The sequence below is a fragment of the Meriones unguiculatus genome, chromosome 10, assembly GCF_030254825.1.
Source record: "Meriones unguiculatus strain TT.TT164.6M chromosome 10, Bangor_MerUng_6.1, whole genome shotgun sequence".
In the NCBI taxonomy this organism is placed as follows: Eukaryota; Metazoa; Chordata; class Mammalia; order Rodentia; family Muridae; genus Meriones; species Meriones unguiculatus.
In genome coordinates this window covers 114714864-114730857 of record NC_083358.1, presented here as the reverse complement: position 1 = coordinate 114730857, position 15994 = coordinate 114714864, and the positions used below count along the sequence as shown (strand labels likewise).

The window sequence follows — 15994 nt, the reverse complement described above, 5'->3', positions numbered from 1 at the left end:
GGCAGTTTCTGATATTTTGTTGCTGCTTCTAGGATAGCACAGGTGAATTCTTGTTTCAGTGGATTTCCTTCCATCTCGGATCTCTCGGAATTCTTGCCACACCCTTTTCCAAGGACCTATCTATGCAGCACTCCCAGCCCCTGCCAGCTTCGGAACCTGCGATCTCCACAGCCAGAAAGGCGCACTGAATCTTCTCATTGCAAAGCAATTAAGTGGAACCACGACCACTGCACAAACTGGCTGACGGCACTCCAATTCCACGAGGCCAGCGATCCAAAATTTGACAAGCCATGTGTGTTCAACAGGCTTTACTTGGGATGCAGTTTTTAAATTTTACTTTGCTACGAGGGAATAGAATTGGCCAATAGCTTAGAGAGAGGGGTGGGATGGGTGGTAGACATTTGTCTTCTACATGATAGAAAGTGAATCTACAAGTAGTGGTTACGGAGAGGGAAAAGGGCCTGAATGGAGGGGACTCCAAACTGAGTCGCACGCAAAGAACACACACAGTAAGAGATGGTTTATCCACACGGTCCCCAAGACCACCGTTCCCGGGGTCCCCGCTGTGATCTGCCCCCCGGCAGGTTTGCTGCAACAGCGACTTCAACAAAGCTCCGCGCAGCGCAGGGAGCTCCGCGCATCCTCTCCCGCTCGCCGCGCGCCCAGTCCTCCGCCTGCCCGCCTCGGGACCTCTCCTCCTGACAGCCCCAGGCAGCCCGCGCCCCAGGTCCCCGGCCGCGCTCCGCCCGACCCGGGTTCCCGCGTCCCGTCGGCCTCGAGCGCCCCGGAGCGCAGAGCCGGCGGCGCAGGGGGAGGGGCAGGGCGGGCCGCGGGTCCCTGGGGCGGCCGCACGCCCCCTCCCGGCCCCGCAGCTTTCCCGCCTTCCCCGTTTGAACAGCTCACGCCGCCTTCCTCCTGCGGCCCGCTCCAGCCCCTTCCCCGGGGCGGCTGCGGCCGCTACTCCAGGTCCCGGCTTGGCCCCCGAGCTAGGCCGCGGCGGGCCTGAGGCGCCTCCGGGACGGTGTCGCGGGGCCGGAGCGGTGGGCGGAGGCCAGGCGGGGCCGTTGCCGCCCCGGGGTGGGGGTCCGACCGGGTATGGTGGGGGCTCCGCTCGCCGCTACCTTCACTCTGCTCGCTCGGATCCCGCCTCAGCGCCGCCGACCGCCGCCATCTTGGAGAAGGAGAGAAAAGCGCGAGCAACCAGGGAGCCTCAGTCGAGCCCAGAGCGCAGACTCCGACTGCAGCGGGCTAACGCGCCAGCGAAAGAGTGTCGAGCGCATCGAATAAAACCTGCTTGCTGAGCGCGGTCGCCGAAGCGTTCGGGAATTCGCTCTGTGCCGGATTTGGGATAGAAGTCGATCATTTCCCAAGACTTCTGATTATTCCTCACTAAAACTGATGCAAAGAAACCGCAAATAAAAAAGACCAGACAACGAGATTAATGTAGCCAAACACCTGCCCCAACCCACTCTTTAGAGCTCGGAGAACTATGCAATTAGGTTCTGAAGCTGTGGAGCTTCGCTTTGGGTTTTACAAGTTCACTGTCAGTTACATTTTGTTGCATTTATCTACTATATATACCTACAAGACCCGAAAATTCCATGGCAGACTTAAAGTTAGAAAGCCAATTAGCTTTTATTCTCTATTGCAAACTCCTGGGTCGTTATCAGCATTCTTCCTCCTTTTCTGGTCTCCTAATAGTATCCTTTCTTGTTCTCTTTTTACCCTCAAGTCTTTTGGTACTTAAGGCAGTGTTGTTTTTTTTTCTCCCCCAGAGTATTATGCTGTTTATTTCAAGACAGTCCTCTTCCTTCCCGACTCAGAGCCACGAAGACTATAGTATTATTTATTTGTAATTTAGCATCATGCCCTGTGGGGTGAAACAGAACAACACATATTTGTAAGATACGCTGTAAATTTGCTTTCCCACCAAATCATTACATTTGCCTCGCCCACACGAATTTTTGTTTAAATGGTAACAGGACTGGTGAATTGGTTCAGTAGGTTAAGGTATTTCATGCCAAACCTCTGGGTATGTTTGCCACTGGGAGCCCACATACTGTAAAGAACAGATTTATGCAAGTTTGATCGCCACAGAAGTGCCCCCTAAATATACATAAAATGAAAATAAAGAAAAGTTACTCTTTCCCAAAGAAAGAGTAGATATGATTCCTACTCAGGAGAAAACACAGTTTCTTCCAATTTGCTGAGGAGACCTTCGGCCAATAAGAATTTACAGTGTCCAGACCTGGTTTAATCTAATGACCCTGTTTTTCTAGCATAGCGTTAGTAGACAATGGCCTTCTGTGTGACCTCTCCATCAGGCCATGCAGAAGCTGGTGCCCTAGTTATGGGAAAGCCCCAGCCTTCATCTGCACTGCTGACAATATCACTAGGGAGGAAGTTTTTCTTTTTTGCTTTGTCAAAGTCACAGGAGGTAGGCATTTGGGGGGATGGGGTCGAGGACAGGTCTTGCTTTATAGTCTTAGATGTCCTAAAACTCATTATGTAGATCATCAGGCTTGTCTGAAATTCACAGAAATCCTCCTGCCTCTGCTCCCTGAGCACGGGGGTTAAAAGCACGCGCCACTATGCCCATTTTAGTCCAGTAGGTTGATTTTTTAAAATTAAAATATAATTACATCACATTCCCTCCTTTCAACCTTTCCCATTTATTTCTCTCAAATTCATGGACTTCTATTTCTTTACTTGTTGGTGTGTGTATATGTGCGTGTTTGTTCGTGCATACTCATGAAGCCAGAGAAAAATACCAGATTTCCTGGAGATGGATTATAGGCAGTCGTGAACTGTACAATGTGCTGGGACCTGAGCTCAGGTCCTCTGGAGGAACAGTAGACACTTAACCTTGGAACCATTTCTTTAGCTTTCCAGGCTGTTCTTGATCACAATTATACTATCAGCTTGCTCACCATCTCGGCTCGATGTACGTTTATTTATTTATTTATTTATTTATTTATTTATTTCTTCATTGAAACAGTCCTTATGGAAAGCACTGTGTCAGGCACTGGGATAGCTGCTGGGCACTGACGAGAGAACAAAGTCAAGGGTACCTGAGCCCCAGCAGCTTACATTCTACTCTGGCCGGGAATGGGGAGATAGAAAATAATAAAGACATGTTATGTTGGGTGATGGTGTGCTGACTGGATAAGAGCAGTCCCAGCTGCAGGCAAGGGTGGAAATATGACCCAGGGGTGGTTCTTGTGATGAGGCGCCAGCTGAAGCTTGCCTCCAAAGAAGGGGACTCAGTGGTGTAGTCCAGCAGGTCAAGGCTCTTTGAACAAGCTCATGCTCCTCCTCAGAATTTTGGGGAGAGAAGTTTTGCTGCTGCTGTGAGCATCTTAGCATGGCTGTCTGGAATTTGGCTGGAGAAGGCAGAAGACAAGAGCTGACCCCATAGTGTTCTCCTTGACCTCATGAACATGCACATGCATGCACACACATACACACACACACAAGCACATTATAACAAATAAATGATTTAAAACACTAGAGATAATAATGTGATACCATTTATAATCATTCAAAACAAAACAAGAAACTCATACTGTTAAGAATTAATTAGTGTGGGGTTAGAGCATCTATCTTTCTATCTATCTATCTATCTATCTATCTATCTATCTACCTATTTATTTATTTTTCTGGTTTTCAGAGACAGGGTTTCTCTGTATTGTCTTGTCTGTCCTAGACTTGCTTTGTAGACCAGGCTGGCCTCGAATTCAGAGATTCTCCTGCCTCTGCAGGAGTATGACACCACGCCTGGCAAGAGCATTTGGTTATGCTCTTGGGTTAGGTTAGGTTCCCAGCACCCACATGGCAGCTCACAACCATCTGTAACTCCAGTTCCTGAAGAGTCAATGCCTCCTTGGGCTGTCACAGACACTGCATGTACACGACGCACAGGTGTACAGCAGGAAGACCCCACACTGAAAGCAATGATAAATCTACATGGTGTGAAAAACTGAGTGGAGTGTGAGACAAATCAAAGTCAGCCGCTGTGGACAATCTGAGGCAGCACCATGTCCCACGCCTGGGATCAAAACAACATATTCATCTAACATAACTGGTTTTTCATTTTTGTTTTATGACAGGGTTTTTCTGTGTAGCCCTGGCTGCCCAGGCTGGCCTCAGACTCATAGAGATCTACCTGCCTCTGCTTCTCAAGTGCTGGGACTAAAGGTGCGTACCACCACGCCTAGCTCATAACTGGGTTTTTAAAGGAATCAAAATTCTCATTGCAATTCACTATTTAGCTTCTATTACACGTCTTCTTGTTCTAGCACCTTCCCCAGCAACCTCATGACCTCAGAATATCTGCAGTGATACGCCTCCCTATGTCACTGCCTCTGCCTCCCCACCTTTCTTTTCTATGCTTGGGTCCAGGAGCCATGTGGAAAATGGTCTTGTCCCAAAGTGAATAGCAGTGAGTTCACTGAGGAGGATGAATAGCCATGTTTTGTCCTCTAGGGATGACTTCAGTGCTGGGTGGCTGGACTGTCACTGCTCCCTAAAGACACAAATCTCAGGGCTGAGTCTAGATCGCTGGTCCAGAGACACATTAAGTACCCTTTAATTTCCAGTATCCCATCTCAGAGCAATCTGCCACCTAGTACCTGCCATTTCCATAAATCAGGAGGTAGTTGAGATTACTCTGCTATACAAGGTGTGTTTTAATAACTTGGAGCATCAGAAGGACGATAACAGAGTTGCCTTTCCTCTCCTCTCAGAGCACTTCTCCTATGTAAAATGTATCTACAAACAAATAAGCAGCAAGTAAATGGTATGATGACAGAGGGCTTCCATCCTGCTGCTTTCCTGTTAACCTGTAGGAGCAAGTTCTGTGACATTGAGAAAGATTTAGTTTGGGCTGGAAAGATGGCTCAGTGGTTAAGAACATGCATCGCTCTTCCAGAGGATCCGAGTTCACTTCCCAGCATCCACAGTGGGTAGTTCCAGGAGGATCTGATGCCTCCTGCCACCTCGGACAGAGATACATGTAATTAAAAATAATAAAAATAAATCTTAAAATGAAAGCATTTAGTGGACTGAGGATGTAGTTCAATGATAGAATTCTAGCTTCATGTTGGAGAGAGGTTGGGTCCATCACCAAGATTACAAACAATGAACAACTAACAGCAAATAAACAAAAATCCTAGGAAACAGCTTAGGCCCTTGTCTACTCCAGTTAATTTTCTCTCAGTCTTGCTGCTCAAATCTATGACAAGTCGGCAATGAAAACAGATAAAGGTAGTGTCAAACTACAGCCCCTTCCCCCTCTGGCGATGACTGAAACTATGGCTACTGTTGAGTCCTAAATATACTGTGTTCTTTCCATGTATAGGCAGATGAGGTGTAACAACAGTGAGTAATCATGAGCAGGCACACTGATCTACTACAATGAAACCCACGTGAAGTAGTCTTTCCTGTGTCTGAACATCTCTTTGTGCACATACCTTAGAGGAAGCACCTTTCACCTTTCACATTTTCCCGGGCACACCCTAGCCACCAGCACTACTACTTGTTTTTGTTCTTACCAACACAGGGTTTCCCTGTGTAGCCCTGGCTATCCTGAAACTCACTGTATAGACCAGAACTCTGCCTCAAATGCAGAGGTCTGTCTACCTGCCTCTGCCACCCAATGCTGGGATCATGCCCAGATGTTTGCTACTCATGTAGGAATGTATTCACCATAACAAGGGTGATTTAAACTCACAAACTTATAGTCAGCTTGGTAACTGACACGGCTATTACATGACTAACAGGAGGGTAGCATGTGTAATGTGAATATGCTGGGCAAAAAAGATGGCTTACTTGCTGAGTAAGACGCATAGTTCAGGACACTACAGTGGTAGAGATTTTAAAACACACACACACACACACACACACACACACACACACACACACACTTTTTCCATTTAATATTTTCAAATTAGGGCTGTCCCAGGGTATATTTTTCCATCTAATATTTTCTTTTCCTTGTTTTAAACTTTTATTAATTACATTTTATTCACTTTGTATCCCCCCATAAGCCCCTCCCTCCTCCCCTCTTAATCCCACCTTCCTTCCCCCTTCTTCATACATGCCCCTCCCCAAGTCCACTGATAGGGGAGGTCCTCCTCTCCTTCTTTCTGATCTTAGTCTATCAGATCACATCAGGAGTGGCTGCATTGTCCTCTTCTGTGGCCTGGTAAGGCTGCTCCCCCCTCAGGGGTAGGTGATCAAAGAGCCATCCACTGAGTTCATGTCAGAGACTGTCCCTGTTCCCATTACTATGTAACCCACTTGGACACTAAACTGCCATGGGAGTTAGATCTGTGCAGGGGTTCTAGGTTATTTCCATGAATAGTCCTTGGTTGGAGTATGAGTCTCTGGGAAGACTCCTCTGTTCAAATTTTCTGGTTCTGTTGCTTTCCTTGTAGAGTTCCTGTCCTCTCCAGATCTTACTATTTCCCACTTCTTACATAAAATTCCATGCACTCTGCCCAACAGTTGGCCATAAGTCTCAGCATCTGCTTTGATAGTCTTTAGGGCAGAGCCTTTCAGAGGCCCTCTGTGGCAGGTTCCAGGTTGTCCCAGGGCACAGAGAGGGTTGTTAAGGTTGTTAAGGGTTGTTAATTCTCCTTGGTTAAGGAGGATTACTGTACAAGCACTGAATTAAGTAGGAGTGATGAGCCACTAACAGAAGTAAATAAATGGTGAGAAAGGAGGATGGTGAGGAGAACCGTAGATAGACACTGGTCAGGCAGGGCTGGGACCTCAAAGCAGTTTCAGGAGGAATGTCCTTGCTGGAGGCCAAGAGGGAGTTCTGCTTCCTGCTCCCTTATTTCTTCTAGACGCTCACCCCTGCCTGGAATCTGAACCTGAGTACAAGAATGACACTAAGAGGAGGCACTTGGACTTGTGCTTGGGCCAGCTAGACTGACTAGTTCACTCTTTCCTGCGCCTCACCCAGTTTCTGCCGTAGCTCCTTAATAAAGACCATGTGCTAGAGCCTGATGGTATCCGATTTCCTGGGACCCCTCCTGCTACACGGGAGTGCTGCATTCTTACCTCCTACAAAGTGCCGACCTGTGAATCTATGATAAACTTCTCTTTTATCTGCTTGGAGGTTTGCTTAGTTACCAGGGGGTGGCACTATTTGAAAGGATTTAGAGGGTCAGGAGGTTTCTTGTTGGAGGAAGTGTGTCCGTTATAGGGGGTGGGCTTTGAGGTTTCAAAATCCCATGCCAGGCTGAGGCTCTCTCTCTGCTTGCAGATCAGGATGCAGCTCTCAACTACTCCCAGCACCATGCCTGCAATGCCTGCCACCACGCTCTCTGCTTTGATGATACCGGACAAAGCTTCTGAAACTATAAGCAAGCCCCCGGTTATGTATGTCTCCTTTACAAGAGTTGCTGTGGTCCTGGTGTCTCTTCACAGCAATAGAAGAGTGACTAAGACACACTCGTGGTTCTAGAATTTCATTTACAAGTTCAGGAGATGAGACCCTAATTCCTTAGTTAAAGTCTTCCTCAGAGGAGAGGAAAGGCCTCCTCGAAGCTCAAAGACACCCCAATATTTTTGTATCACTTACTGAAAAAATCCAATTAATAAATGGAGAAAAATTATGGAATCAGACAAGACAAGCACCCTTTGTTGATCACAACAACCCATCATTTAGGCAGGAATGGTCAAAGACACTAATGCTTACTGAATGGACATTCACAGAGTAACAGATATATAACTACAGAATCTCACATTGGTTCTCCACAAGTTACACGTTAATTAAGAAAATGTGTAATAGTGAAGCAACTGGAAGTTTTTTTTTTGAGACAGGGTTTTGCTATGTAGTCCTGACGAACCTAGAACTCTCTCTGTAGACCAGACCGGCCTACAGGTTAGTCTCAACACTGGTTGGAAGATCAGCAAAAGATGTATTTATTTTTATTTATGTTTATGTGTGCCTGTGTGAGTTTGTATACATCATGTGCATGCAGGTATCCATGGAGCCGGAAGAGGACTTTGGATCCCTGGAACTGGAGTTACACATGGTTGTGAGCTGCCATGTGAGTGCTGGGAACTAAAACCTTTATCAGCAGGAACAGCAAGTACTCTTAACCGCTGGGCCATCTCTCCAGTCTCTCCAGAAGATTCTCCTTTATCCAATAATCAATATTAACTATAACCAGACTTTTGGCCACTTTATTGGGCGCTTTTTCCTACCACCCTTCTCTACTCCAATCCTTTCCAACCCTCCAACACTAGGTAGGGGAGAAAGAAGGTTAGAGGAGAAGGGAGAATTAGATATCTTTAGACTGCTCCATGCGGATTAAGGGCATCGAGTTTCTTGGAGCAATTTTGATCAGGATATCTCCAACCAGCAATCCAGCAAACATCAACAAATAGCAGTCAGCAACCAGTAGCAGCAAGGGCAGCAGCAGCTGTAGCTTCTCTTGGGGCTCTAGTATTTTTCTACCCTCTGAAGAGCTCCCAGAATTCCACGTGTAAACTATCTTCATCTGGCAGAATCATAGCCCTGCCAGAACACGAGACAAATCATAGTTGCTGCTGTGGACAATCTGAAGCAGCCCCATATACAACATTTTGGATTAAAACAAAAACATATTCATGTAACATAACTGTGTTTTTAAAGGAACCAAAATTCACTACAGTCAACACCATCAGAAACAGGGTAAAGTGATAGCATATGCTTATAGATATGAAGAGCCACCACTGTGGCATCTTACCAGAAGTGGGAAATTACAATCTTCCTAAATCAGACGAGGCACTAGATCTCATTATAGTCGGTTGTGAGCCACCATGTGGTTGCTGGGAATTGAACTCAGGACCTCTGAAAGAACAGCCAGTGCTTTTAACCTCTGAGCCATCTCTCCAGCCCGTTCCTCAAATCATGTCCATCCTATAATGTATCTGGCCTGCATTCTTAAAAAGTGTTAATACCTTGAAGTGTGCACATGCGTTCACATTAAAATGAAGGGAGTTTGCCCATCAGCAAAGATGGGAAAGATCTGACTGTCGAAGGCCATGCTTGAGCCTGGGTACTATAGCACAGTTAGCATTACTGGGACCTTGGTGAAATGTAAACAAGGTATGAAGAGTAGATAAGAACATTGGATTTATGTTTTTTTAAAATTTTTTGGCAATTGAAATGTGAAGATTAATTTAAAAATTATTACTGTGTGTGTGTGTGTGTGTGTGTGTGAATGTAGTGCCCTTGGAGGCCAGAAGAGGGTGTCAGAACTCCTGGAGCTGGAGTTACAAGTTGTTGGGCACTTGGTATAGGTTCTGGGAACTAAACTTTACTCTGCAAGAGCAGTATGCACTCTTAAACACCGAGCCATCTCTCCAACCTGAGATGCTTATTTATTTTGAAACCAGTTTTCATGTAATACAGGCTGGCCTTTAATTTGTTGCATAGCTGAGGATAACCTTAAATTATTTATAGGCATGTATCACCTAAAACAACAACAAAAATCACATACATGCATTATTTATTTATTTAGGATGGAGGGGCATTTTTCACTATTAATTTGGCTCTTTTGATTGGCTTGAGGATAAGTGGTTGAGTCTTGCTTATTAGGCCTGCCAGGGCACTGGTCCTGACCTTAATCCCCCTAACAAAAAGGGTGTTCATTTGGTCCATCTACTTTACATTTGTTTTACTTTGCTTTCTATTGCTGTAATAAAACACTGACCGAGACCATCTCATACAGGAAAGGGTTTATTTGACTTATATGTAGAGGGCACAGTCCATCATAAGGGAAGCCAGAGCAGGAACTCATGAAGGGAACGGACCTGGGGGGCAGTAGCTGAAGCAGGGACTGGACCATGGGGGAACAGTGCTTACTGGCATGTTGCCCCTGGCTGGCTGAGCCTGCTTTCTTATACAATCTAGGCCTAAGGGTGGCATTGCATATGTGAGCTGGGCCCTCCTACCTCAGGAATCAATCAAGAAAATGCTGTACAGACTTGCCTACATGCCAATCTGCTGTGGGCATTTTCTCAGCTGAGGTTCTCTCTTCCTCCATGACACACCTTTGTATCCGGCTGATGAAAAACTAACATGCACAGGGCCGTTCATTCATGCAGTGATTCTTCCTGACACCTGAGATGAGGACAGAAGATTGAAGCTGGCTGGGCAGGTTAGGGTAGAGAATCCTGAAAGTGAACACTTTTTCCCTCTACTAAAAGCCAGAACTGTCCTTGATGGCAGCTTTGTCTTTGCTAGAGACCAGAGATGCCATAGTATTGGTTCTGCCCTGGCCAGAGGTCAGGGATGCCAGACGCTTTATCTCTTTTCCTCTAAAGGAACATCCTGCCTGGCAACTGTTTATGAGGCTCTGATTGAAATGGGGAGGCACTTGGACACCTTATGAATAAGCACTGGACTGACCAGTACACCCCAACCCCATGCCTCCATCTAATCAAGCCTTATTAACACCATGGCAGTGACGTGCAATGGTACCCCACTCCCAGGGCCGCTTTTCCTGTACAGGAGCTCTGTCTTCTTTCTCTTAAGCTCCCACCTGTGAATCTATAATACATTTATTTTTAAAATTTACCTCCTGAAAAAAAAAAACTTATCCCCTGTAGCCAGGCATAGTGGCATACACCTTTAATCCCAGTACTTGAGGCAGAGGCAGGCAGATCTCTATGACTTCAAGGCTAGCTTGGTCTACAAAAGTGAGTGCAGGACAGCCAAGGCTGCACAGAGAAACCCTGTCTCAAAAAGCAAAACAAACAAACAAAAAACATAAGAAAAACAAAACAAAGAAAGAAAGAAACAAAAACCCCAAACCACTGTGATCTGTGAATCTCGTTATTTGGGTATGTGAGCCATATGGATGGCGACAGTGACTCAGTGTAAGCATTGTGTGACCATGACTGTCTGGCAGCCTAACTCCTGAGTTAAAAGCCCATGCAGGAGCTGAGAAAGGCCCTGTTGTTCTTACAGACCCCTCAAAATTTACCGCATCACCTGCAGAGGCCCAGGAGCCAGCGGGTACTGAAACTCCTTCTACATTGGGATCTGTGGAGCTTTGTAGGAGAGAGATAATAGCCCTTACCTCCTACAAAGTGTAACTGGATTCAGTAGTTCTTTATGAAAACACAGTATCTATGGAAATACAGCTGTCACCTCAGAGCAAAGAGGTTATTCTGAACCGATTACGAGGGACCATGGCCAAGGAACACAGATTCAGGTTGACTTAACATGTTCCAACGTGGAAGCAATTACATAAGCTGTGGAGAGCTGCTTGTTTTCACTCTGGCCTTCATCTGGAGACAGGGATGGGCAGGGTGTTTTGCCAAGTTCATTTCCTTTTGTTTGTGTGAAGATCACACAGACAAGTGGTCAAGGTAAACAAGTTTGACTTCTCGATGAACCCCTGCATTGTATAAAGATGGATTGTGGAATACACCGGTGTGACAGTTTCTACTGGCAGCCCTCTTGAACAGATCCATGTGTAGTGTTTTGTTTTGTTTTGTTTTGTTTTAATTTTCTTTCAATCCTCACTCTTCACTCAAGAGCTATTTGACTCTGCCAGTAGGGCTCCATCAGTTTGGCACCTGAACAGGGACCTTGAGATAAAGGGAAACAGTGAAGGACACTGCGGTTGTTGGCAAGCTCGGATCATAAAATAAAGAGAAAAGGGTGTGGTGAGTAAAATTCGAGAGTAAAAATAGTACAAGGTAGTAGCTTCATGTTTTTTTTGTATGAAATTTAATTAGAGGTAGTCTGGATAAGCAGCACAGGACTGAGAAAGCTAAACTTCCAGGATTAGAGAGAAAGAGAAAAGAAAAATGGGTGGCTTCAAGACAAAAAGAGATTAAGCCATCTGCTCCTTCAAAAGAGTTATATGTCTCTCCTAATGGTAATAATGTCTTGTTAGAAGAAGATTTTGAGGATGACTTAGATCCTGATGAGATTGCAGAGTTGGAGGAAGAAGTAGCTCAGTATTATTCTGAGAGATACCCTCTGATTCAGGCTATGAGTGTTAAAAAACTTAAGCCTTGGCAAAAAGAAATAAAAAAGTTTGAATGGGGCTTGGAGGAAATAAACAGGAAAATTGGAGAATTAACTATTAGGAAAAATGAGGCTCAATCCCCCACTCCAACTCCCTCATTGATTGCAGGTTTGGACCCTCCTCTTGGGATGGCTACAGCTATGATAGCTCAAAAGACAAGGAGACCTTTTCATTTGTTCACTGCATGAGCAACTGTATCCCCTTTACAATAAGCTAGGCAGAAAGGAGAATGTATAACTAAGTTTTATGGCCTTCCAAATACAGATGGACAACCTGATGGACAAGGTAACATGGGGAGAATCCATGCTCCTATACCTTTTACACAATTAAAAGAAATGAAAATTGCATGTCCTCAATTTGGTCTTACAGCACCTGTTATTCAAGCTCTGTTAGAGTCCTTGTCTACTGAGGCTCTCTGCCCAGGGGACTGGAAACAATTAGCAAAAGCATGTTTATCAGGAGGAAATCATTTATGGTGGAAGTCAAAATTTGCTGAGCAGTGTCAAGCAACAGCTAAAATCACTTGAATTGGGGTCTGGGGGAGGCAGCTTCTCAGTTTTGCCAGTAAGAAAACTAATGGTTAATTCTGCTACAAAGCTTCTGTGGTCATAAAAATTGGATTCAATAATAGCAAGGTGTTTTGTCTGTTATGAATGTATAAGTTTACCATGTTCAGTATGTCTTGTTTATAGATTAGTGCTCATTGGATATGTTTAAAAATCTGCAAAAAATATAAAAGGGGAGTTATATCCCCAAATCTTAATTGTGGTCTCTTTATTCAAAAATTTTTGAATGTGGATATATAAGGCTGTTCTGCAACTGATCGATTGTGGCACCCTAATACCAAAGATAATTATGCCCAAGTGAAATGGAAAGATCTGATTACTGGAATATGGCAGGGCCCTGATCCTGCATTAATATGGGGAAGAGGGCATGTTTGTGTTTTTCTCCAGGATGCTGAAAGAGCCAGGTGGATCCCAGAAAGGTTAGTGCGATTTGCAGGAGATGTTTCCCGGAAGAAGGATGTTCCTGCTGTTGACCATGGTGAACTCTGTCCTGAGGGTGAATGGACAATACAACAGGCTGTATTGGGCTTATGCTCCTAACCCTGCGTTGCTGCTTTCTGCTCCCAGGAGAAGGGATTGTGCAGAGAAACTTTTTAGATACAATGTGACTGGACTTGATTGGTAATCAGGACAATTTTTAAAGAGGACTGGCTTTGGGACGTTGGTGGTCTGATTCTTGTTTTCAGCAGACCTATATTTGGAAGCTTGCCACAGAAACACAGTGACTCTTGTCACTGCCTGTGTAAATTCTCCTCATGCTTTGTTGTTTGAAAATGCTAACATTTTAATACAAGATGCAAACTTTAATGTTTCTTGCCATCAATGTAAGTTAACAGACTGTATTTCTAAGATTTCAAATGGACAACAGATTCTGATTGTTTGACAGCCTTTTATAATGTTTCCTGTGGATGTTTCTCAGGCTTGGTATTCTGATACGAGGTCATCTTTTTTTTAATTAAATTTTTTATTTTTTTATTAATTGCAGTTTATTCGCTTTGTATTCCAGCTGTAGCCCACTCCCTCATTCCCTTCCAATCCCACTCTCCCTCCCTCATCTCCTCCCATGCACCTCTCCAAGTCCACTGATAGGGGAGGTCCTCCTCCCCTTCCATCTGATCTGATCCTAGCCTATCAGGTCTCATCAGGAGTGGCTGCACTGTCCTCCTGTGCGGCCTGGCAAAGCTGCTCCCTCCTCAGGGGTGGGGGCGATCAAAGAGCTCACCACTGAGTTCATGTCAGAGATAGACCCTGTTCCTCTTACTAGAGAACTCACTTGGAGACTGAGCTGCCATGGGCTACATCTGAGCAGGGGTTCTAGGTTACATCCATGAATGGTCCTTGGTTGGAGTATCATTCTCAGAAAAGACCCTTGTGCCCAGATATTTTGGTTCTGTTGCTCTCCTTGTGGAGCTCCTGTCCTTTCCAGGTCTTACTATCTCCCCCTTCTTTCATAAGATTCCCTGAACTCTGCCCAGAGTTTGGTTATGAATCTCAGCATCTGCTTTGATACCCTGCTGGGTAGAGTCTTTCAGAAGCCATCTGTGGTAGGCCCCTGTCCTGTTTCCTGTTTTCTCCTTCTTCCAATGTCCATCCCGTTTGTCTTTCTGAGTGAGAATTGATCACCTTACCCAGGGTCCTCCTTCTTGCTTAGCTTCTTTAGGTGTACAAATTTTAGTATGTTTATCCTATATGATATGTCTAGTATCCACTTATAAGTGAGTATATACTGTGTGTCTTTCTGCTTCTGGGATACCTCACTCAGGATGATCTTTTCTAGATCCCACCATTTGCCTGCAAATTTCATGATTTCCTTGTTTTTAATTGCTGAATAGTATTCCATTGTGAAAAGGTACCACAATTTCTGTATCCATTCCTCAACTGAGAGACATCTGGGTTGTTTCCAGCTTCTGACTATTACAAATAAAGGTGCTACAAATATGGTTGAACAAATGTCCTTGTTGTGTACTTGAGCATATTTTGGATATTTGACTAGGAGTGGTACAGCTGGATCTTGAGGAAGTGCTATTTCCTAATTGTCTGAGAAAGCACCGGATTGATTTCCAAAGTGGTTGTACAAGTCTTCATTCCCACCGCAATGGAGGAGGCTTCTCCTTTCTCCATTTCCTCACCAGCATTTGCTGTCACTTGGGTTTTTGATCTTAACCATTCTGATGGGAGTAAGGTGAAATCTCAGGGTTGTTTTGATTTGCATCTCCTTGATGACTAAGGACGTTGACCATTTCTTTAAGTGTTTCTCTGCCATTTGATATTCCTCTACAGAGAATTCTCTGTTTTGCTCTGTATCCCATTTTTTAATTGGATTACTTGATTTGTTGCTTTTTAACTTCTTTAGTTTTTTAATATTCTGGATATTCGCCCTCTGTTAGATATAGGGTTGGTGAGGATCCTTTCCCAGTCTGTAGGCTGTCATTTTGTTCTGATGACAGCATCCTTTGCTTTACAGAAGCTTTTCAGTTTCATGAGGTCCCTTTATTGATTGTTGATCTTAGAGCCTGGGTTGTTGGTGTTCTGTTCAGGAAGTTGTCTCCTGTGCCAATGAGTTCTAGGCTCTTCCCCACTTTTTCTTCTAACAGGTTTAGTGTGTCTGGTTTTATGTTGAGGTCTTTGATCCACTTAGACTTTATTTTTGTGCAGGGTGATAAATATGGATCTATTTGCATTTTTCTGCATGTAGACATCCAGTTAGACCAGCACCATTTGTTGAAGATGCTGTCTTTTTAGGGGTCATCTTTTAAGTCACTTTTATGGAGTGTTAAAAGACTTGGCTTATTGCTTTTGTTAGGAGCATGTCTTCCATCAGTGATAATTAACACTTTCATCAAGGCCTTTTTGAATGTTAAAGCTGATCTACATATCTACATAAGATTAAACTCCAGCATCTACCCTAGCATAGGTTGGTAGTCAAGGACGGATAGGATGTCTCTGAAAAATATTCAACCTAAGGCAGGGCATGAATGATGGAATTCATGTATCAATGATGGGAGAATATATCTTTCAAGAGAGACAATCTAAGATAGGCACAGTCTTCTGCTTGATAGTTCTTAAGTTATGGTCAACTTAAAAAAATATAAAAAAGGGAAATCTGTGGATTGTTGCTTGTTTTCACTCTGACCTTCACCTGGAGACAAGGATAGGCACGATATTTTGCCAAGTTCATTTCCTTCTGTTTGTGTGAAGATTACACAGACAAGTGGTCGAGGTAAACAAGTTTGACTTCTCAATGAACCTCTGCATTGTATGGAGGTGCTTTGCTCTGACTATAAAAAGGAATTGTGGAGTGACAGTTTCTACTGGCAGCCCTCTTGAACAGATCCTATGTGTAGTGTGTTAGTTTTTTAAAATTTTCTACAGTCCTCACTTCTC

The 15994-nt window shown here is 44.5% G+C and overlaps 1 protein-coding gene across 3 annotated transcripts in view; it reads right to left on the bottom strand.

Annotated features, from left to right (window-relative positions):
* The window catches only part of Hmgxb4 (HMG-box containing 4), a 38066-nt gene extending 36801 nt beyond the window's left edge, over positions 1-1265 (bottom strand). For 2 of the 3 annotated variants that reach the window (XM_060393178.1, XM_021656735.2), the window contains exon 1: positions 1122-1265. The gene's annotated coding sequence lies outside the window, so the exon portion shown is untranslated. The remainder of the gene's footprint in view (positions 1-1121) is intronic. The other variant, XM_021656739.2, reaches the window with a different exon arrangement.
* Positions 1266-15994: the final 14729 nt, after the last annotated feature.